Here is a 23,544-nt window from a genome sequence, read left to right as displayed (position 1 = left end):
TACTGCCTCAGTTCTTTGTCATCCTCGCTGTTTTCTGAGATAGTCTCATACTCAGTCTATGGATAAGAAATCAGAAACACAGTTTAACAAATGTACCTACTTAACGAGTGTCAAATACAATACTTAAACTCAATTATCCCACGTTAATTCTTGATTTGCAACAAAAGGATAAACTACATCCATCGGTGTAGGTCAGACAACTGGTAAACAACTGCATTCTTCAGAGCATCCATTTTCCTAGCTCTCCTTATTTTAATCTTTCTGTGAGTCTGCTGGTTCACACCTTTAATTCCAATACTTGGTAGAGAAAAGCAAAAGGACTGCCTAGGCTACATTGTTGAGTTCCAGGCCAGTGGGCTACAAAGTTTGATCCTGCTTTAATTTAAAAAAATTAAGTAGAGAATTCAGTCACTATGCTGTAAATATATTCTTCATATAATTTGCTCTGATTCTACCTTTCCCTATATACTCACAAATGAGGACATAAATATCCTATAGATACCTCTCGTGTAGTCATGATGAATCCAACTTCACAGTCAAACAACAGGTTTAATAAGGATCTGTTCCCTAGACAGTTCCCAGTTGATTATTCTTTACACCACAGTTTAATAATCAAATTCTATTAATATACAATATGTCCTTTTATTTTACAATTTAGAAATGCTATTGAAAATAACTTTGGCATTAAATAAAAAGACTAAATTTTGGCTGTATACTAGCAGGATAATGGCTTCATGAAAGAGATTTTTTTTTTTAAGAAGTTGCTATTACAAATTTGTGTACAATATTTTTAATACTGAATTAGCTAGGGATGAACCACAAAGAAATGGTAACTCTCAACCAGAATTATTTTAACCCCCAAAAACTACTCACAGAAGTCAAGATAGATACACAAATAGGAAACAGATGTGTTTCTCACTTGAAACAAACAAACAACAACAACAAAAAAAAAAGCCAGACAAATTATAGGAAACAACTGTCCTCAAGAAACTGGACATTGCCCAACAAAGAACAGATTCTAGAACAGTGGTTCTCAACCACCCTAATGCTGTGACTCTTTAATAAAGTTCCTCAGGTTGCGATGACCCATCCCCAAGCCTAAGACAACTTTCCACTGCTCCAGCAGACCTGGGTTTGACAAACATGACTCTGGAGGGCCTTGCCCTTCCCCCCATTCTCCCTGCCTTGCTAAAAACCATTACATTACATTCCTAAAGCGAGCCACCAAGGTCTATCCCCTTACTTGGCCACTTCCTCTTCCTGAGGATGACTTCCAAGGTCCAGTCATCAAAGTACTAAAATCCAGCAATCAAAAACCGCCTTTGGTTTACCTAGTTAACATGCCCAATCAAAATTAAACACATTATCCTAACACTGGGTTTTCCTAGGGTCCACATCTGTCTTCTCTCTGTCCAGAGGCAATCCTTTATTCCTCTCCAGGACAAACATCCCTACCTCTTCTTGTTCTCTTCCCTTCTCCCTCATCTTCTATCTCCTGTCTGTCTTTTATTCCCTGCCCTCTGTCCCTCTGAGGCAAATAAATCTTTTTGCTGAGAAATTGGTCTTAGGGGTCTGAGCAATACTGTTCCTTACAGTTGCTACTTCAAAACTGTAATTTGGTTACTGTTATGAACCATAATGCAAATATTTGTGGTATTTCAGACGGCCTTAGCCAACTCCTGTGAAAGGGTCTTTTGACCCCTAAATGGGGCCATGACCCAAGCAAGGGTTGAGAACCACTGTTGTAGAAGGATAGGAAATAGTGCAAACCAAATCATACCATTGCCCCTGCTTTAGAGACTCTACCTGTAGAGACTCAAAACTGACTAAAGTAAGTTGAGGAACCCAGCTGAGGTAGTAAACAGACCTAAAAGTCCATGAAGACCAGGCATCAATCTGGAAAGAAAGTAACAAAAAAACAAAGTAACTTAAAAAAGGAAGTTTGCTAATTGAGGTATCAAACATTCAGCACAGTAATGATTGTGTAAGTAAACTACCGGAAGCTAAGAAAGAAACAACCTGAAAGAATCACGGATTGGTGCCTGACAATCAGATAGAACAGGAACACAGCCTGATCCTACCAGCCAAACTAACAAGGGACATTGAGGGGGAGTGCTCAAGAGGGTGTGATCTCAGTAGTAAGAAGGGATTAGCCCCTAGATAACAGTGCTCTAAGTCACCTGATGAGCTGGAAAACAAGTCACAAACTGTCCCCAAACTACAACTCAAATGACTAAAAAATATTCCTAATACAAAATGTAAAGGTAAAATCTCTAGTGTCTATCATCCAATCAAATATTACCAGAGCTGGGCACAGTGACAAATGCCAGTAGTGCCAGCACTGAGGAGACTGAGACAGAAAAATCATCTTCACCTTGGAGATTAAAGCTTGTCTGGGAGAAAACCAGCAGTCTGGGGAATTACCAGGCACAAAAAGGAGGCTAAAACCATGAGTCATAATGAAGAAAACAATTTACTAAAACAGGTTTTAGAATTCAAGACAGGAATATTAAAGACTATTTTAAATACATGTACATATTCAAAACCTCAAGTAGAAACATGGAGGACATATTAAAAATACCTAAACTACAGAGACGATAACTACCTCTAATGAAAAATAAACTACACTGAATTAACAGATAGGACAGTAAAGAGAAAATAAGTGAACCCAGGGGCAAAAAAAAGCCATACACACAAAATGCATATACAAATAAAACAGGCAGAGAAAAGATACCAAGCATAATAGCAAAGAAGTGAAAAGCCCATCAGTGAACACAGGTCAATACTAACCAGCCAAACATGCGTCATAAACAGCTGGTTTATATCAGGAGTACAGCACTGGTTTATCATTTAAGTAAAGCAACCACCAGACTCATTTAAAAAAAAAAAAAAAGGTTATCTCAATAAACATGAAAAAAGCCTATGGCAAAACACTGCACCTATTTACTTTTCTTTTTTTTAATTTCTACAAACCAGGAATAGTACAATATTTTCTCAGTGCAACAAAGGGTATTTCAAAGATCTGAAAAATACACAATTGTCATCTTAATTGTCAGAGATGTTTCCTGTAACATTAGAAACAAGATCAAGATGTCTAATTACTCAGCATTATACCTGCATTAATGGACAGGAAACCAGGAAGGGAATAACATTTGAAACGTAAACAAAAAATATCCAATAAAGAAAAAAAAAAGTACTAGCTACTGGAGTGAGGCAAGAATAAAAACAAGGCATCCAGATTAGAGGGAAAACAACTTTCTTTATTCACAAAATGCATGTTTAAAATGTCTAAGTTGAAGATCTAACATAATACAAATCTACCAAAAGAGTAAGTCTATCAAAGTTATGGCAATATGCAAAAAACTGAAGTACTGCATATGAGCAATGAACAATTAAAATTTATTTTTAAATACCATTTATAAAATCAACAAAGAAAAAAACCAAAATACTAAAGGATTAATCTGACAAAACAAGGGAGAAATCTGTATATTGAAAACCTAAAACATTACTGATAGGAACTAATTATATAGAAATATCTTATCGAAGAGTCAAGAGGCTCAATATTGCTATTCTCTCCAAATCTTTATAAATACAATGTAATTCCAATTAAAATCTCAGTGGGCATTTTACAAACTGCTTCTAAAAGTCATATGGAAATGCAAAGTCAACTAAAAAGAGAGAAGCCACCCTGGAATTTGAAAAGGGAAAGTTTAGTCTAAGAGATCATTAACTATAATAGGGTTGGAAAAACAGCCAATTAACTAATGAGAAATAAAAAGGGCTGTGCTGCAGGAGAGGCGATACCCACTAGATCTGAGCCAAAACACTGCAGTAAGAGCTTCTTCTAACCATAACTGCCCCAGGGCTGAGATCTATCCCTGCTGAAAGAAACACTGTGCCCTCTACAGAAGGGCTGAAAAGCTGCTCTAGAAGAGCTCTAGCTGAGGGGAGAGCCCCCTTCAACTTCCTAGGAACCCACCATTCGAAACAGACAGAAAACCATTCTTTATGGAGCTGATGTTCCACCAACATTCTACGCTATAAACCAGGACAAGCAGCCAGATCACTAAGCACTGCAGGATTCTGGTACTTGAAAGCACTATGCAGAAAAGCGGACTGGAGAAGACATGTGGATTAATATTGTAAAGAGACAGGCAAGCAAGCATAAAGGATACCAGAGGAAAAAAATTATCAGTAGTGTCACTTCTTTCTAGCCTAAGCTAAGTATCAGTGAGTTTTTGTTACCATCAACTCAAGAAAGATTTGAATTTGCTGTCTTTAATGACTCAGTCTTGATCTCAACCCAATCACCACAACCTTATGTAAAGATGCCTTTATCAAGAAAATGAAAGTTCTCAATAGTATGTAAATATAAGGGATCATAGTTATAACTCACTAGTAGCGCTTTGTCTAGCATATACAACCTCAGCTCACTTGCTCGCTTGTTCTCTCTCTCTCTCTCTCTCTCTCTCTCTCTCTCTCGCACACGCACACGCACACGCACACACACATAACTGGTGGAATTAGAGATTCAATTTTCAGGCACAGAATTTGAAAAAGAAAAGGCTTAAGGGTTTATTAGATAAAATAAACACAAAAAAATTAAGAAATTATGGCCATATACAAAAACTCTGATGCTTCAACCCTACCAAGTTCAAAGATAAGCACAAAAAAAAGCAGCTACAGATAAATACTTAGAGCAATTTGGGAAAAGACACCATTTAAATGTGTTATGAAGTCAGCACAAAGTTTTGTTATCTAATAAGCAATTTGATTACATTTTTCTTTTCTTTTTTCTTTTTTTTTTAATCTTTATTAACTTGAGTATTTCTTATTTACATTCGATTGTTATTCCCTTTCCCAGTTTCTGGGCCAACATCCCCCTAACCCCTCCCCCTCCCCTTCTATATGGGTGTTCCCCTTCCCATCCTCCCCCCACTACCACCCTCTCCCCAACAATCACGTTCACTGGGGGTTCAATTTTGGCAGGACCAAGGGCTTCCCCTTCCACTGGTGATCTTACTAGGCTATTCATTGCTACTTATGAGGTCGGAGCCCAGGGTCAGTCCATGTATAGTCTTTGGGTAGTGGCTTAGTCCCTGGAAGCTCTGGTTGCTTGGCATTGTTGTTCATATGGGGTCTCGAGTCCCTTCAAGCTCTTCCAGTCCTTTCTCTGATTCCTTCAACGGGGGTCCCGTTCTCAGTTCAGTGGTTTGCTGCTGGCATTCGCCTATGTATTTGCTGTATTCTGGCTGTGTCTCTCAGGAGAGATCTGCATTCGGCTCCTGTCGGACTGCACTTCTTTGCTTCATCCATCTTATCTAGTTTGGTGGCTGTATATGTATGGGCTACATGTGGGGCAGGCTCTGAATGGGTGTTCCTTCTGTGTCTGTTTTAAATTTTGCCTTCCTATTCCCTGCCAAGGGTACTCTTGTTCCCCTTTTAAAGGAGTGAAGCATTCGCATTTTGGTCATCCCTCTTGAGTTTCATGTGTTCTGTGCATCTAGGGCAATTCAAGCATTTGGGCTAATAGCCACTTATCAATGAGTGCATACCGTGTGTGTTTTACTGTGATTGGGTTACCTCACTCAGGATGATATTTTCCAGTTCCATTTGCCTATGAATTTCATAAAGTCATTGTTTTTGAAAGCTGAGTAATATTCCATTGTGTAGATGTACCACATTTTCTGTATTCATTCCTCTGTTGAAGGACATCTGGGTTCTTTTTCATTTTTTAATTGTTGTTTTGAGACAAGAACTCAACATGAACTGGCTTCAAACCCACTATGTAGCCAAGGCTGTCCTCTGCCACCACCATCAGAGTATTAAGATTAAGGGTGTGTACCATTATGCCCAGTCTTGGTTCTGATTTTGAAGGGGAAAAAGTTCTACAGAGAGTAAGCGCCAGGCAGAGTTAGAACAAAACACACTTAAGTCACTGTATCAAACAAGGTCGTGAAATGTCATTGTTCTTTGGACTAGCCTCCTGCACTGGGCCCCAATAGATGAGGTAAAACTGGAATGAAGTCACAAGGGCTAAATAACCCAACTAATTTTGATGGGCCATTTCCAAAACCAGCAGGAGTTTCCAGCCAACCAGAATCACTCTGACAAAGAAGTCCCTTTGCTCTAATCCCAGAAAGTAACAATCATTGTTTCTTTGTTGTTTCTGCCCTTTTCAGCCCTTTCCTGATTTAAAGCTGACCTTCTCTGCTCATCCCACAACAGTCACTCTGCTTCATAAAATGCAGCATCCCATTCCAAATTCACAAGTAAACGCTCACCAGATCTTTAAAATCTGTTGTAACTTTTGTCTTTGATGGCTTCTGGTGACCAAAAAGGGACTTGAAAAAACTTCTGACAACCGAGGTGCCTAGAGGAACTGCAAGAAAGCGATGATGCCTTCTGGGGTCCCCTCCTTTGTGCTTTATGAGGCTCTGGGGGTTTTAAATAAATTCCTGCCAGGTCTTCCTACTTTGCACTGACTTTCTGATCTTTCAGGCTTTTAAATCAGGGGTCAGTTTGTACAAAGAGTACAGGTGACCTTCTGCAGTCTGCTGTAGCTACTGAGTCACTGCCAAGGGACAACCTGAAAACTGACTGACGGCAATTGCAACAAATGGGCAATTACCATGGGGACAATACAAGCTTCCAAAACTCAGAAGGACTGCTTCTTCCACTTCACTTTCTTGTACACGCAGGGAAAATCATGGCTAAGTTGATTGAGGTGATCTCAGCGCCTAAGCCACAACCTGACAGGTAAGTACAGATTTAGCACTGAAGAGTGACTAGAGCACTCACCACCAAAGAGAGGATAGCAGTGAAAGGCACAACAGAAACTCAGCCGAGTGACAATGTCCACCTTGCAGTCTACCTTCCAGTCTACTTAAGGCGAAATCAGCTTCCTTTACTTTTAAGTCAATTTGATCTTGAAACTAAATCTGTCATAATTTTCTTCTAACACTGCTACATGGAGGAAGACTTTATACTTTATTTAATACAGTTTATTTCAACATTAAGTGTACAAGTATTACTTCTGGGACTCTCAGCAAAGAACTGATTTAAAGCATTTTTTTAAAGTTAGTGTTCATTTGTGTGTGGTGTGTGTGTGTGTGTGTGTGTAAGAGAGAGAGAGAGAAAGAGAGAACTGGAGAGAGAGAACTGAAGAGAGAGAAAGAGAACGGGAGGGAAAGAGAGAGAGAGAGAGAGAGAGAGAGAGAGAGAGAGAGAGAACGAGAACTGGGGGGAGTAGAGAGAGAGAACTGGAGAGAGAGGGAGAGAGATAAGGAGAGAGAGAGAGAGAGAGAGAGAGAGAGAGAGAACTGGAGAGACAGACAGACAGACAGACAGACAGACAGACAGACCTGGTAGAGATCAGAGGACAACTTTTGAAAAGTCAGTCCTCTCCTTCCACCATGTAGGTCCTGAAGGTCCTCGGGACTGGCAGAGAGCAGCTATACCTACTGAGCCATCTCACCTGCCCTTGGATTACAGCACTTATATTGGCTGGCATCTGCAACTCTGATTGCCCCACACTGGCAATAGCAGCACTACTTATAATTTAATGTGTATTCTTTTCCTCCTACAGATTCTGAAAAAGTTTTATTTCATATATTTCACTTCAGGCATTTCTTAAGAAGTTAACTTCTAGAGCTTTCAGAGTATCTCATGGAACTTCTAAAATAAAATGAAATCTGTAATTCTTCAAAATTTTATTTAGAATTTTTATTAAAAAATTAACTTTATCAATCAAATTTTGTCTTAAACTCCCAATTTAATGGTGATGCATATTTAACAGAATATGACAATGAAAGCTGTCAAGCCTGAAAAATAATGAGTTCTTATGCGTACTATGTGCCTGGTGTTGTAGAAGATCAGAGTATATGTGCACTGAACTTAAATTCTATTATGGAAACAGTAACAAATATAAATATAAGCACATAAGAAAACGCACCACTCCTGTTAAATGAGAGTACAATGGAGTTAGTACATGGAAAATTAAAAGACAAGAACTAGTTATTTGTTTTATAAAAATGATCCAGAATATGCACTCATTGATAAGTGGCTATTAGCCCAAATGCTTGAATTACCCTAGATCCCTAGAACAAAGGAAACTCAAGACGGATGATCAAAATGTGAATGCTTCACTCCTTCTTTAAATGAGGAAAAAGAATACCCTTGGCAGGGAAGGGAGAGGCAAAGATTAAAACAGAGACTGAAGGAACACCCATTCAGAGCCTGCCCCACATGTGGCCCATACATATACAGCCACCCAATTAGACAAGATGGATGAAGCAAAGAAGTGCAGACCGACAGGAGCCGGATGTAGATCGCTCCTGAGAGACACAACCAGAATACAGCAAATACAGAGGCGAATGCCAGCAGCAAACCACTGAACTGAGAATAGGTCCCCCGTTGAAGGAATCAGAGAAAGAACTGGAAGAGCTTGAAGGTGCTCGAGACCCCAAAAGTACAACAATGTCAAGCAACCAGAGCTTCCAGGGACTAAGCCACTACCTAAAGACTATACATGGACTGACCCTGGACTCTGTCCCCATAGGTAGCAATGAATATCCTAGTAAGAGCACCAGTAGAAGGGGAAGCCCTGGGTCCTGCTAAGACTGAACCCCCAGTGAACTAGACTATGGGGGGAGGGTGGCAATGGGGGGAGGTTTGGGAGGGGAACACCCACAAGGAAGGGGAGGGGGGAGGGTGATGTCTGTCCGGAAACCGGGAAAGGGAATAACACTTGAAATGTATATAAGAAATACTCAAGATAATAAAAAAAAAATAAAATAAAATAAAAAAAAAAACTGATACAAACTCATTGAATAAATTCAATAAATATTATTTATATATAATAATCCCAGAAAAAAAATGATCCAGAAAAGTTCTCTGTCATAATAAGCTTGATCTCCTTAAAGCCCATCAAGGGTTGGAGAAATGTTTCAATAGGTAAAGTGTTTACCATGCAGGTGTGAGGTATGCACTGGATCCTCAGAACCTACTAAAGTTTAGCCTGCAGAATAACTCCATACAAACACTCAAACTTTTTATTTTCAAACAGTTTCACAATTTGACAAACATTATCCTGTTCTGCAATCATTAGCATGGACCTAACTCACGTAGTCAATTTATCAGCTTCCTCTATTTATCCGTTCATATTCCAAACTCACAGTAGTTATTCACCAAGTTTGGTTGTTTTTGTTTTTTGTATTTTTGGTTTTTTGAAGAAAATGTAATAGGCACAAGACTCAGGGGAGAATGAGGATAGAAATAAATAAATATATAAGCATCTATGTAGACAAGACTTGGTTTCCCATAGCAGATAAGTGATATTTCTCTTAACAAAGCCACACCAAAAAGAAAAAAAAAAATCAACTGAGGAATTTTGCCACTTTTACAATAAAATGAACCCAATGATTTTCAATCTCTTCCTTCTTATCTTGGGCTCATCAAAGCCTAATCAATTTTCCAAAAAGATATGTTTCTTTTATTCTTGGCAAATATCATGAAAAAACAGAAGGCTAAATGAAGTTATGTATATAAAATCTCTAACTTAGACATCAAGAAAGAGGCATGGAACCTTCGAAGACTTAAAATCATCCTTTGACAGCTTTTACAGGTAACTGGGTGGGGTCAGCACTTCGGTGAACATCAGAATCTAAAATATAGTGATTTTTTTTTAATGTTAAGGTTTTTCAAAACAAAATCTTTAAACCATGTTTTATATTTTTTTAGTTTACACAAATTTGTCTCCAAGATATTTACATGAGCTTTTTTCTGATGAAATCACAGAAATATAAGGACTTAGCTTATTATTCTCTATTCAGTCTACTAATTAAGAAACTCAACATTAGGCTGAAGAGATGGTCAAGCAGTTAGGAGCACCCACGGCTCTTGTGGAGGAACCAGAGTTCAGTCCCCTACTCACAACCCAGTTCCAGTGGATCTGTCATCCTCTTCTGACCTCAACCAGCACCAAGCAGACACAAAGTACATACGTACACATGCAGACAAAACACTAACTCACATAAAATAAATAAATAATTTCAAAGTAAAAGCCCAACGTAAGTGGTTCATATAATTACTGGTTTCGCAATTCCAAACAATCAATACTTCCAACACCATCAGTACAGTATCCAAAGTACAACTGTACTTGGCACAGACTGACACAGTTTATGAATATAAAAAGAAATCGTCATCTAACAACACAGGAAACAAAGGCTGATAATGTCTCAAACTGTATTTGCAAGTTAAATAGTAAATATACTGACTCATTTTAATGGTAATAAGAAAATAAGTAAAAATAAAAACTTCAAAAAAATCAGTACTATTGATCAACTTTCTGTGAAAAAGCTTCCTTGCAAATTAGAATGTTACCCCAAAATATATAAGCATAATAGTAGAAAAAATTCTTATTAATATAACCAAATCAAAAGACATTACTATACAAAATCTTTATCATACTACCAAATACAGAAAAAAATAATAACTTTAATTGAATTTAAAAATGTAGAGAAGCTAAGATTCATTACTTTCACCCCCACAACAAGAAAAAAGGCTGAAAATCAATACTTTCTTACATCTATAGTGGAACTGAGGTCAGAAGATAGACAGCAAGGCATGTGGGAGCAGAAGCTCCCACCTGGAAGCAGCATCCATGCGGACATTTTAGAACAGCTCAACAGTTACTGAAGCAGGTTTGGAGAGGTGGCTCAACAGTTAAGAGCACTTGCTCTTCCAGAGGACCTGGATTCAGTTCCCAGCAACCACACAGTGGCTCACAACCATCTGTAACTTAAGTCCTGGGAGATCTGACACCTTCTTCTGGTCTCTGACACATACATACATATAGACAAAGCACTATACATGCAAAATAAATAAATCCTTAAAATATGTATTACTAATATATACATCTACATAAATAATTAAATTGCTAAGACAGTTTTTTTTTTTTTTTTGGTTCTTTTTTTCGGAGCTGGGGACCGAACCCAGGGCCTTCTTGCTAGGCAAGCGCTCTACCACTGAGCTAAATCCCCAACCCTGCTAAGACAGTTTAAACCTGTGAGAGAAGCCCAGGAATCTTCAACCCTATACTACAGGTAACTAAGGAATACTGAGAACAGGAGAAATAGTCTTTCCCAGGAAAGGCACATCCATTTTTTCCAATACCAAATGATCAGCCCTGAAAACATACATATGAGCAACATTATAGAGAGCAAGGAGGTTGTATTTATGTATTCAGGAACACATGTGTAATGAAAATTAATGAACAAAGGGGGCGCGGATTTGAAAGAAAACAAGGAAGGGTACATGGAAAGGTTTGGAGGGAAGAAATGAAAAGGGAAATGATTTAAGTATATTAGAATAAAAGAAATTCTTTAAGAATGTTTATTATTTATATTAGAATAAAACAAAAATTTAAAACCTGCTAGAGGACCCAATCCTATCAAAGTCCCAATATTTTCTTGAGTTTTATTCTTCAGAAACTCTATCAGATTGTTAAAGTAAAAATCTGAAAGAAAAAAAAACCCTTATCTTACAACAGAAAGAAAAAAAAAACATAACTTTTCTGAAATGTGCCCAGAGTTCTCTGTACTCTTAAGGGGCCTTCTCTGCAAAACTGAAAGTATTTTATTACAACTTAAGCAACTGGGGTTTTACCTAGCCTGTGTCTAGGTTTTTACAGTACCTGAGAAATCCAGAAGGGAAATACCCACTCCAGCCCCTTTTAACTTCAGATGTAGGGAAAAGATACCCAAGTCAAATTCACAGAAGACTGGTCTTTTAAAAGGACCAGAGAATTTCTTCCCCTCATTCCCTTCTCCCTCCTCCCACATCAACATGACTCCTATGCACCAGCCAAAGAGGACAGCTAAAACAACTGTAAACCTCAGACCATATTTAAAGATTCTCTCAGGGAAAAAGTCTAAACGCAAAGGTTAGCCTCTGACATGAAAGCTACACAAATACAGCCTAACTCTTAGGCAGATAAACAGAAAACGTCCTTCCACGTGCTAAGACCTCGGTTTCCACTACCTCATATATTACATCTATCTGTGAAGGTACTTTTTAGGGCAAACCTACAAAATGATAGGAAGAAGGGGAGCACAGATGGGCAGGAAGGTGCTGCTGACTGCCAAACAGACTGGAGCCTCACAGAGGTTTTAGAAACACCACCAGAAATGTGAGCTCCACATGCTAAGAATGCTGAGGAGGAGAAGTATGTATCATGGAAAAGCAGGTGGGCAAGATTAGCAGGAGACAGGAAATAAAGAGGAAATGCCACAAATCCACACTTGGCAACAGACAAGGACTGCTGCAGTGATGGTTCAGGAGTCAATGAACATAAAGCAGAACAAACATCAAAATACTTAAATGTAGGCATGTTATATGAAGACTGCCAGAAATCAGACAGAGAGAAGCAAGAGGATGTAACAAACAAAGGCCACCTTAACTACAGAAGAAAGGGGTCAGGAGTGCATCAAGCTCTCCCCTCCAGAAACCACACAGCAAGAAAGCAACAAAATGAAATATTTCAACTATTAAGGAGAGAACAGTTCAAGTCAGAATTGTAGTATTATACTTCAAAAATAAAGACTTTCTCAAAAAAGCAACAGTTGAAAGAGATAAAAATCTAACAGACTTATCTTACAAGAAAAGTTTTGAAAGCTCCTTAGTGAAAAGCAAAATTTTATGTCAAAAACGTGGTACACATGCACACGGTGTGTATGGAAGCCAGAGGAAGGTGTCAGATACCCTAGAAGTGGAGTTACAGACAACTGTAAGCCACCATGTGGGTGCTGGGAATTAGACCCCTCTAGAAGCGCTATTAACTACTGCCATTTCTCCTTCTAACATTTTAAACCTATCTCGTGTAGTAAGGCAGCTTTGAACCCTGATCCTCCTACCCTTTTCACTGAAAAATGAAAATATAAATAAAAACTATGACTCCACCATGAGTACAGTACATATGTAGTTTCTATATCCTGTCCTTTTTAACATTTTATTCCAAGTATTCCTACAAGATTACATTAAATTCTATACTCAAATAGAATCTCTATCCTCAGAATATAGTTTTAATTTTTACTGTATGAAATAGTAAAAAGGACCTGATTTTACTCATAACTTTCTCATATCCAGAAAATACAATTTTCTTCAATCTAGGCATTGATTCTACCTATTCTGATACCAATAGACAAACATTATTAATGTGAGCACATGCATACATCTATATACTGTAATCAAGCATTTCAGTATTACCAATTTCTTTCACAATGCTCACAGTATCTCTAAGAGTAATTACCAGGACTCATCTCATGATTCAAAGAAAGATTTCAAACAAAAATACTTCAATGACCTATTCAAAACACAAGGAAAATTCAACAGTCAATGAATCACAGCTGTAATTTTCACATCATGCTCCACCTCCCGGGATAATTAGCATTCTCTAGCAAGAACTGTCCTAAGATCCCCTGAGAACAAGAAAGATGTAACAAGAGAACTGGGAGCAAAGAGGAGAAACTACGTTCCTTACATTCATTTCGTTTTATGAACTCAGCAAGAAAGTAGAGCAGCAGTGGCACAATTTTAGACTTAAGTGAATTAACTAGCTGTAAGAGTGGTCCACTTTCTGATGTGCCATAGAAATCTAAAGAATTATGATCAGTGAGACAGAGGAAGGCTAAAGCGAGTTAGCAATCTCCATTAGTGATTCACTGAGGTAAGCCAAACAAATTAATGCATAGACACTGCACTCATAGACCGATCCAGTGAGTGTTTAGGACATTCCCATTTTACTTTTCTTTTATAATGCCAACAAAACTCTAAATATAGCACACAGAGGTTACTCCACAATTACATAACTTTAGAATCTGAGACATGGAAAAGGCAGAATATAATTTCTTCCATCCCTCTCTTCCTCCAGGCCTCCCACTTTATCCATGACATGGACATGGTCCTATATAACATCTTCCTAACTGAAACACTTCATCTTGGAGAGACATTCATTAAGATCCCAAAAATAAACAAAGCTTAAAATACTTAAAGTCAGCAATTCACAAGTTACAGGAAGTTCCTTAAACTTGTAAGGTCTACAAGGTCCTCCTAGTCCTTAGATTATATAAACAGTAACAACTGGCAGGGAGAAGGGATTCTCTCACGAACTGAGATGTCTGCAAGTTGTGCAGGGAGCTCTAGACATGCAGCTTTGATGAGTCTTCACCATGCTACCATGGATGGTGTACCTGCCTTTCAGTCATTCATTCTCCTTTAAATAATACAAATAAATTCACTAGTTCATTAAATTAAACCTCAATACAAATGCAACTTTGGTCTTTGGGTAGTGCCCTATCTGGGGTGAACAGTCATTTGTTCACATCTTGCCAGAAAAGTTACACAACAAAATAGTTAATTCAGAATGGAAACTAGAACCAAGGTCTCTTTACATCCAAATTGTTTTGTTTGTTTTTAATTACAACATGCTGTTGTCAGAAATTTTAAATAGCATGAGATTTTATACCACATAGATGTTAAGAAAACCAGCCTTCTGCAGTTTCATGAATACTGAGAAACAAAATCATCTACTCCACACAAAGCTTGAATAATGAGATCTAAAATTGTATGTCCCCTGTACTATATTAAAGTGTGTGTGTGTGTGTATGTGTCTGTCTGTCTGTCTGTCTGTCTGTCTTAAAAGTTCAGAATCACTGAAACTTGTCCATAGAACCTTATTTGGAAATAGACTTTACAGACATGACCAAATTACTAGAACGTATTATGTTAGGGCAGGTCCTAAGTAATGACTGCAGTCATTATGAAAAGGGAATTTGGACTTACATGCATGGACTGCTATGTGAACACTGAAGTGGAAACTGGAATTATGCAGTGACAAGCTACAAAACATCAACAATTTCTAGTAACTGTTGGTCATAGCTAAGAGGGAGGAAAGGAAGTTCTTCCCTAGAGCCTTCAGAGAAAGCATGGCTCTCCCAACATTCTGATTTCAGATGTCCAACTTAGAGAACTGTGAGAAAACAAATTTCTATTGGTGTTTTTTTGGGGGGGGCAGGAGGCCTGTTTTTTGGCTTGCTTTCTCTTTCTTTAATCTGGGACTTGAGCCCAGGTGATGGTGCCACCCACATCTCAATATGCATACTTTCTTCAGTTAAACTTTTCAAGAAACTCCCTTCCAAACATGCTAGAGGTGTATTCTAAGCTGACAATAAGCCTTCAGTGTCCTTTCCCAAAGATACAGGTTCTCATTTTCAGAAGACCTCTTGGAAACAATAAGAGGGACTAAGGAGTCCATCAAAACCTATGTTGCAGGCACCAAGAAGATAAAAGTTAATGTAATTTAAACTTCATCGCTCTGGTGAAGATGTATGCACTGTCAAAACTTGTATTCTATTTGTACTTACAGTCTCCATTACTATCCATGCTATGAGTTTTGTTTGTTTGTCTGCTTGCTTTTGTTTTTGTTTTTGTTTTAAGAAAGCCTGAGCCACTTGATGTTCTGGTCCCTTATGACAATCACTTCTCGCTGTTAGAATTCCTTGTCCTTTTCCCTTTGTCATGACTTGTAGAAAATGAGGGCTGTGGGGGTAGTGCTGGACTTTTCCTGGAAGTCATGAGCAATGCCCAAAGAGAAGAGGAGAGAAAGGTGAACATTTTGGAGGGCAATTTGCGTCTTGTGGACCAAGGTACAGTTTTGTCTAAATGAAGACACGGCGTGGCTGACCATACAGTAAGGGTCACATGGGTCACATAGGACTGTCCACGGGATTATGAGTGTGGTGGGGGAGGCAGTGTAAAACATTCAAGGATTAAGCATCTCCCTAACTGCTTTTCTCAGAATGGCCTACATCTTTAAAAAAAATCTATTTCACTATTTTTTAAACTTACAAAAATGTTAAGTCACTAATTTTTACTGTTTCTTGTTTAGAAGGAAAGCAATGGAGATGCAGAGAAAACAGCTGAACTGCACCAGTATGTTAAAGATTAAAATTAGGAAATAGCTTACAAACATACAAACCAATATGCTAAACTGAACAAGACCCAGGGTATAGGATATTTAAAAATACTTTTCTCTTGGATCAGCACAAAAAAAATATCCTGAGTTTCTGTATTACCCGTGTCCAGTAAAATTACTTCTGATAAAAATAACACAGATTGTGTGCAGAAATCACCACCCAAATACCTCTCAGAGACATTTGACATCAAGGTCAGGCAGTTTACTTGGAAGAAAACCGTGATACCTACAACAGAATTTCTGTAGTGAGACATCTGTTCTCTGTACATGGGAATATTTTACATCTCACACATGGGAGGCACTGGTACTCTGAAACTTAGAAACTTACTAGAGTCATTAGGACGGAGGTGAAGAGTTCGTACAGCCTTCCGCGATTTCAAAGAGGCAGTGACAGATGCTCATCCTCCTGACAACGTCAGAAGCAGTTTCTTGAGAGTAGTTCTCCAGCACTGGTTTGATGTCACGATCCATCAGGAGGATTCCAGGGTGTCTCTGCTGTCTCTGCTCCCAGCAGCAAGGTGCAAAGGGATCAAAAGGCCTCTTGTTTTGGAGTTGATGTCTACATCATGCTGAAGTAAGAAAAAGGCCACCCTGGTACTATTCCACTTACAAGCTCTGTGCAGCGGTGCCCAGCCATCTACGGTCACTGCATGAACATCTGCCCCCGAGCCACCAGCTCATGAACAACGTCTAATGTCCACTGTAGGCTGCCTGGTGAAGAGGGGTATATTCATCTTCATCGCCAGTGCTCGCTTCAGCGGCCTTCTCAGAGAGGAGTCTCTGCACTGTAGCAAGCCGGTTTTTTTTTTTTCAGCAGCCTAAAAAGGCAATTTGCTTGGGTCTTTTTCCATTTCTTTTCTTGCAATTGATACCACTTTTCGTTCTTTTCCTCTTGCTCCTCATCTTCATCAGAATTGCCTACCCAGAGACTCTGAGTACCAGTGGGAATCAGGTGTCCATGGGCTTCCAACAATTCAAGCCAGCTAAACTGTTGAAAAAGTCCACAGAGCTTTCCAGGTCTGGTTTTTCATCATCCTTTATTTTTTCTCTTTCCATTTTTACTACTCTTCTGAATAAAAAACATTTCAAGTATTGTTTGATTCTTTCCAACCTTTCACAGAGAGCTTCTATTGTTTTAAGTCATCCAGTTTATTGTGGTTTATTACAACCATATCTTAGAAGTCTAACACATACACAGCTTTTGTACACATTGACATCATGTTACACTGATACCATCATTATATTAATATATCTTTTAGATCAGAATGAAATACATAAGGTTGGGTATTTATGAAGAAAGGAGGTGTGTTTTAGTTTACAGTTTTGAATCCTGAGGGTTCACACAGCATAGAACCAACCCTGGCTAAGAACACCATAACAGAAGATATCATCCTGGCAAAGTTGCTATGAAAGGGAGGAATCACATGGCCAGACAGATAGTCAGAAAGAAAGGAAGGCAGACTTCCTCTGTTCTTAACAACTCTCTCAGATGACCTTACTCAGAGATTTTATGAGAAACCACAATGACTTAAGGACCCTCCCAGAAGGCTCTACCACTTAAAGGTTCCACCTCAACACCACTGTTAAAGTTTAATGATCAACTATCTCCCACAAGTTTGTGTATTGAATATCTAGTCCCTGATTGATTGTGCTGATTTGGGAGGTTCTGGGAAATTTAAGAGATAATAAGCCACAGATGGTCATCGAGTGGGAGAGAATTTGGTCAAAAGATGCAGGAGTGCTTAGTATTGGTGCAAAGGTGCATAATTATCAATGGCCACCAAAACTTGCAACAGCGAGTGCGTCTCATGAGCCCAATGAATGAAAGTCACAAATAGGCGAGTGAAAAGCAAATGTAGTTTGGTGAGCATCAGGTGAGCATGTGCCCTCACATCAAGAGCTCCCTCTCAAAAGAGGAGGAGTACCAAGTACTGTTAGCTGGTTCTTGGAATTTTAAAAAGAACTGTTAATCCCAGCACTTAAGAAGCAAGGGCCAGGGGTTGGGGATTTAGCTCAGTGGTAGAGCGCTTGCCTAGGAAGCGCAAGGCCCTGGGTTCGGTCCCCAGCTCTGAAAAAAAAAAAAAAAAAGAAGAAGAAGAAAGGGCCATTGATCTCTGAGTTCAAGGCTAGCCTGGTCTACAGAGCAAGTTTCAGAACAGCCAAGGATACACAGAGAAACCCTGTCCAGTGGGTAGAGAGGGGGTGGGGGACAACAAGTCTGTAAAGGGAGAAGAACTTGCAGGGAAGTAGCCATGATCTGTCCATCAGCACACTGTTGGTTATTTCTGGTTTTTTAGGAACCATAGTGTATGTTTTTAGCTGTACTCAGCACATAGCTATCATCAGTGGAAGCCTTCCTGGTCAGGGCCCCATCCTACCTTCCTGCCAGTCTTCATGGGGCCTAGCTAGAAGAAATAATGGAGAAGGGTTCATTGTGTGGCCTTTGTCTCTGTCCCCTCCTGTCTCCCCATCATAAGAAGTAGATTCTCTGCTGTGCATTCCTGCTAACATAATGTTGTGCCCAAAGCACATAAGACCAAAAACATGGACTAAATTCTACAATAATGAGCCAAAATACATCTTTTTCTCTTTAAATGGAATCATTTGGGCAAGACACACTCAAACTACATCCAATGAACCATTCAATAAGAAACGCAAGAGTTTTCAAAATCCTTGCTTTACTGTTTACACTCTTACTTTACTACTCACTCCTAATCAACTCCCATCACTACCACTGAAGGACCTAATTTAAACCAAATTTCAAATTCCCAAACTTTGACCCTGACTTTGCTCCTTTCCAACATTAATTAATCTCCTCCAAAGCTTGTGACAGTCAGTGCTGTCAACCTGACAGAATCTGGAATCGTCGAGGACACAGGCCTCTAAGTGTGTCTGTGAGAAATTGTATTAAGTCATTGATTGAGGTGGAAACACTTTCTTACTCTAGGTAGGACCATGTCCTCACTGAATGGATTCCAGACTGCACAGAAGAGCATTCATCCATCACCTCTTCCTTCTGACTCTGAAGGCAGAATGACCGGCCACTTCAAACTCCTGCCACCTACATTTCCCCAACATGAGGACTTTACTTTGAACTACGAGACAAAATAAACCCTTTCTCCCTTAAGTTCTTTTTTCCAGAAACAAGAAAACAAAAGTCAAGCTGCCCTATCCTCCTCCCCTACTTCAGTTATCAACAAACACAGCTTTGTTCTAGCAATAGGGTATACATGTGCCTAGCTTTTCTCTAGAAGAATTATCTTAATTTCATCGTACACAGCAAAGAACGCTGCCTCTGCCCTTACATAGGTTGTTGTGTGGCTTTCCTTGGAAAAGATAACCATTTTAAAACAGTCAGCACTCCAGCCTCACAAAACACGGCATTCAAATGTGCCCAGATGTGCATTTTCCCTCACAATTGTTGTGCTTAACAAACATTTTAAAAGTAAAGCTCAAAGGGTAAGTTTTATTTTAATTCTTTCAGAGAATTGCAAAGTAAGGCATTATATTTAAATGTAAAGAAGTAAAATTTTAAGTGGAGTTCTGACTTCTAAACATGTCTGATTCTTATAACTGAGAATTAATACTTTTATAAAATCTTCCTAAAAATGTTTTCCAATAGTTATTATCCTAAAAAAGATTTAAAACAAAAAACTTTAGATAATCAAAATCAAGTTAATATTACACAATGAGGAGTTTCCAATGATAGAAAAAATTTAAGAAAAAAATGTTTCATTTCTTCTCTCAAAAATTTCAACAAACTACTTTAGTCCCATTTTTATAATGTTCCCACACACCAAACACTCAGAAGAAAGTACTTCCCTGAGTGAATCTTGGTTTTGTACTTTTTAAATAGTGTCTCAAACAAGATTTCTCTTTTGATAATCTAAACTTAATAGTACTCAGCAAATAAAAGAAACTAGTAATTCTGAATTCTACCAATTATTAGCGATCAATACTTTTATAAATTAAATTCTAAAGACCAGAAATTACATCATAAGGTACTTTTTAAAACTAGCTCTAGGTTTTAAAAGTATGTTTTCTAACATACTTGTAAAAGGCATTTTACTTAAATTCTATAAACTTTAAATAAATTGCAAAAAAATGTTTTGAGATTATAAAACAAATATAATTGTTGCATTTTTCTAGCTGTATATTCCAGAATCAGCATTTTTATCAGTTTTTAGAGAATAAGATCACATTTCAAATTATTTTTAAATGGTATATTTTAGTCTTAAAATCAACTGGAAAAAAATAAATTAAAACAGTTTTAGAAACATTAAACAAGTGGTTTAACTCCATCTAACCCCAAGTCAAGCAGTGATTCCAGAGGAGAGGTGGTGAGCATGGCACTGTTTCCAGACAGCTGCACAATAAAAACACATTTTTATTAAATTAAAAACACATCACCTCACCTATGTACATCTCTAGGCTTCCACTCACAGAAGAGGCAGTAAGGTCGGTCCCTCTGCATAAAATGCCATGGAAGAGCCAGCTTTCACAGCTGCTTAATAATCTGTTTCCACAGCTTTTGGAAACTTGATTCCTACTTCTTGCCCTGAGCATCTTATGGAGTCTACAAATACAAATGCTTTACTAAGGTCCAAGGAACCCAATGATGGATGGATAAGTAGTAATGCTTGCTGCAAAATATCACCTTTACAAAGCATAAAAATTCAAAATAAAGTTCAAGAAGTACAATCACAGATATGAGAACTCAAAATACATTTCAGGAAGTCTTATTTGCCTACATCATACTTTTTGGAAAATAACATCTATATTCCCACGCACTAGTTTTCATCCTTTCTAGTTCTAGCTTTAACCTTGTACTCAGAAGTTCTACAAGGACCAAAGGGATGGCTCAGCAGGCAAAGGCGCTGTCCACGTGCACCAGGCAACTGAGTGAGCCTCTCAACCCACACAACGGTAGACGAGAAAACCAACTCCGCAAACTGCTTCCGCTCTATCTTCACATACGAACCTCAGCACATGCTCCCCTACCCCCAACATACACCTCATGCACATGCAAGTGCACACACATACACACATACACACACACACACACACGCACGCACGCACAGACAATTTAAATAAAAATAATTTAACAAGTTATGCTAGATAAGTGATTAGCATGACAAAGAATCTCTCAAATCCTGAAGAAATTATTACTGACTTGATGCTGCATTTGCCTGCGGAATAAATGATGAGCGTCCTCTATTCACAATGCCTGTGACCAGAAGTGCTTCAGGTTCAGTTTTTTTTTCAGTTTTTGGAATTTTTTTTCAAAAACACAATGAGATGAAATGAGTCTAAATACAGAATTCACTTTTGTGTCATACAGACCTTTACATAGCACAAAGGTAACTATATTAATATTTTTAATATATCTTTTTATTTGACCCATCCCATGAAGTGAGATGTGGAATTTTTCACTTATGTTGTCATGCTGGTTTCCTATCTTGGTATACTGAATCTCAGATTCTACTGTTAGGGATAATCAAGCTATATTCTATGTCAAAAGAATGTCTAAAGTGCTCTGACTGCACTAAGATACTTTGCCTATTTAAAGCATGTGATGGGCCAGCAAGATGGATGAGTAGTCAAAGGGACCTGCTGCCAAGCCTGATAATCTGAGTTCAATTCCCAGGACCTACATAGTAAAAAGGAGTCCATCTTCAAGGTGTCTTCTAACCTCTACACTCCTGCTGTGCCACAAATGGCATAAGTACACACATGCACACACAAATTCTCTCAAAGGAAACAAGAAACATCCTATGATAACACAATATAACTAATACCAAGTGTGTATAGAGATTCTATGAAAGTTACAAAATGCATCTGAAAATATTCAGGAATGGCAACAGTGTAAAGGTTCAGCCGCACTTATGGTGCCCAGCATCACAGCAGGGATCTCTACATGAGCATTCTCTGACTCAGAGCATTACCTTTTCTCAAGATCTTTCTGTATCTCTAGCAAATAAAGAACAACTTCCTTACAAATATCCAAATAGCTTTTCAAGCTATTTTTGAGATCGCTGATTTCCACAAGTAGGAATGTTTCATTCACTTTCATTTCAAATGTTCGCTCAGAAAAATTCTAATTAACTTTTCCATACTAAATCTCTGCCCTCTTTAACTAAACTTTTAAGATCAGAAAAAAATGTTTACAATTTATTTGACTTTTATAAGCTGGTAACATTAGACTTGTTCTACCTATACATGTCTGATCTAACACGATGCTCAAGAAACACTGCAAGCTCCGCTACAGTCTACTTCTGCTTCTAACAACTGGATATGGCTTCTCTCAATAAACACACAAAATACAGTTAGAGGTCTCTCCCTCTACTCTGCGTCTATTAAATTTGTTTCTGATTTCCTTTTAATAACACTGAGAGCCTGTGGTGTCAGGCATGGTAGCACACATGCTCCTGATCCTAACAATCAGAAGGCGGAGGCAGGAAAACTGTGATTTCAAGGCCAGTCTGATCTGTACAGCAAATCCCTGTCTCAAAAAACAACAAAAAAGGGCGGGGCTAAGCAAGCCCTTTCCCGGCATGTACAAGCTACTAATTTCAATATCCAAAACTGAAAGGAGCATGGAACAGGTTTTAAAAGAAATGCACCCCTAGCCCTAAAACAGTGATGGTTGAATCAATACAACCTCTTTTAACAACAACAAAAACTATTTTAATAAAGAATACAAAGTCATGTTACTTTTGAATGCATGACTGTGACAGCATTACTATCACCCCCAACCTGAAATAGTCCGAATGTCCATCAACATGAGTGGATAAACTAACTGTGGTAAATCCCCAGAGCACAGTACTAGTACACCACTGAAAATCAAGTACTGATTCACACGGGGACAGGAATAGCACACTGCATTATATGACGTAAAAGAAGCAGATTCCAAAAGCTAAGTTCTAGATAATTCCATTCAAGCAGCACAGTCTGAAAGGTAAACTATGTGAGCAGAAAACAGATCCACACTGCTGCCAGTTGTGGTGAAAGACGGGGCTTAACTACAAAGGAACATGAATGAAGCGGAAAGCCTGTGGAACTGCTTTTTAATTGAAGGAACAAATATGTATGCCAATCCTCTTAGAATTAATATTAAAAGTAGAGATGTTAATATATGACTTAATTCATGTGTGGACACGTTTTAGAAGAGCTACTAAAACATCAGAAGTTTCTAAAGTGAGTTTATTCTCATTACCAGTTATGCCACACAACAACCTAGGCTCCATATAGAAAATGTGGTCACAACCTGTTTTTATCAAGTTCAAAACTCGAAAATCAAACCCATTAAAAATTAACATGCTGTGACTTTATGACGAAACAGATTATACTAGGTAGGCAGGCAGAAAATATTTCCCAATTAATACACAATTAACTAGTTTTGGACTAAGTGGTCAGTTGGCACTATACTCCATTGGTACATATACACACAGATTTAAAAACAGAACATCTCAAAAGAGTCAAATGGAAACACAAAGGTGCTATCCACAAAA

At 38.3% G+C, this 23,544-nt stretch overlaps 1 protein-coding gene and 1 pseudogene across 4 annotated transcripts in view; both read right to left on the bottom strand.

Annotated features, from left to right (window-relative positions):
- Positions 1 to 23,544, bottom strand: part of Fut8 (fucosyltransferase 8) — a 227,431-nt gene that overhangs the window by 173,714 nt on the left and 30,173 nt on the right. The window lies entirely within an intron of this gene.
- Positions 1 to 23,544, bottom strand: part of LOC134479403 (ankyrin repeat domain-containing protein 49-like) — a 35,283-nt pseudogene extending 11,739 nt beyond the window's left edge.

Source organism: Rattus norvegicus, chromosome 6, assembly GCF_036323735.1.
Source record: "Rattus norvegicus strain BN/NHsdMcwi chromosome 6, GRCr8, whole genome shotgun sequence".
NCBI classification, from domain to species: domain Eukaryota; kingdom Metazoa; phylum Chordata; class Mammalia; order Rodentia; family Muridae; genus Rattus; species Rattus norvegicus.
The sequence above is the reverse complement of the archived record's forward strand: the minus strand, read 5'-3'. Positions and strand labels throughout refer to the sequence as shown.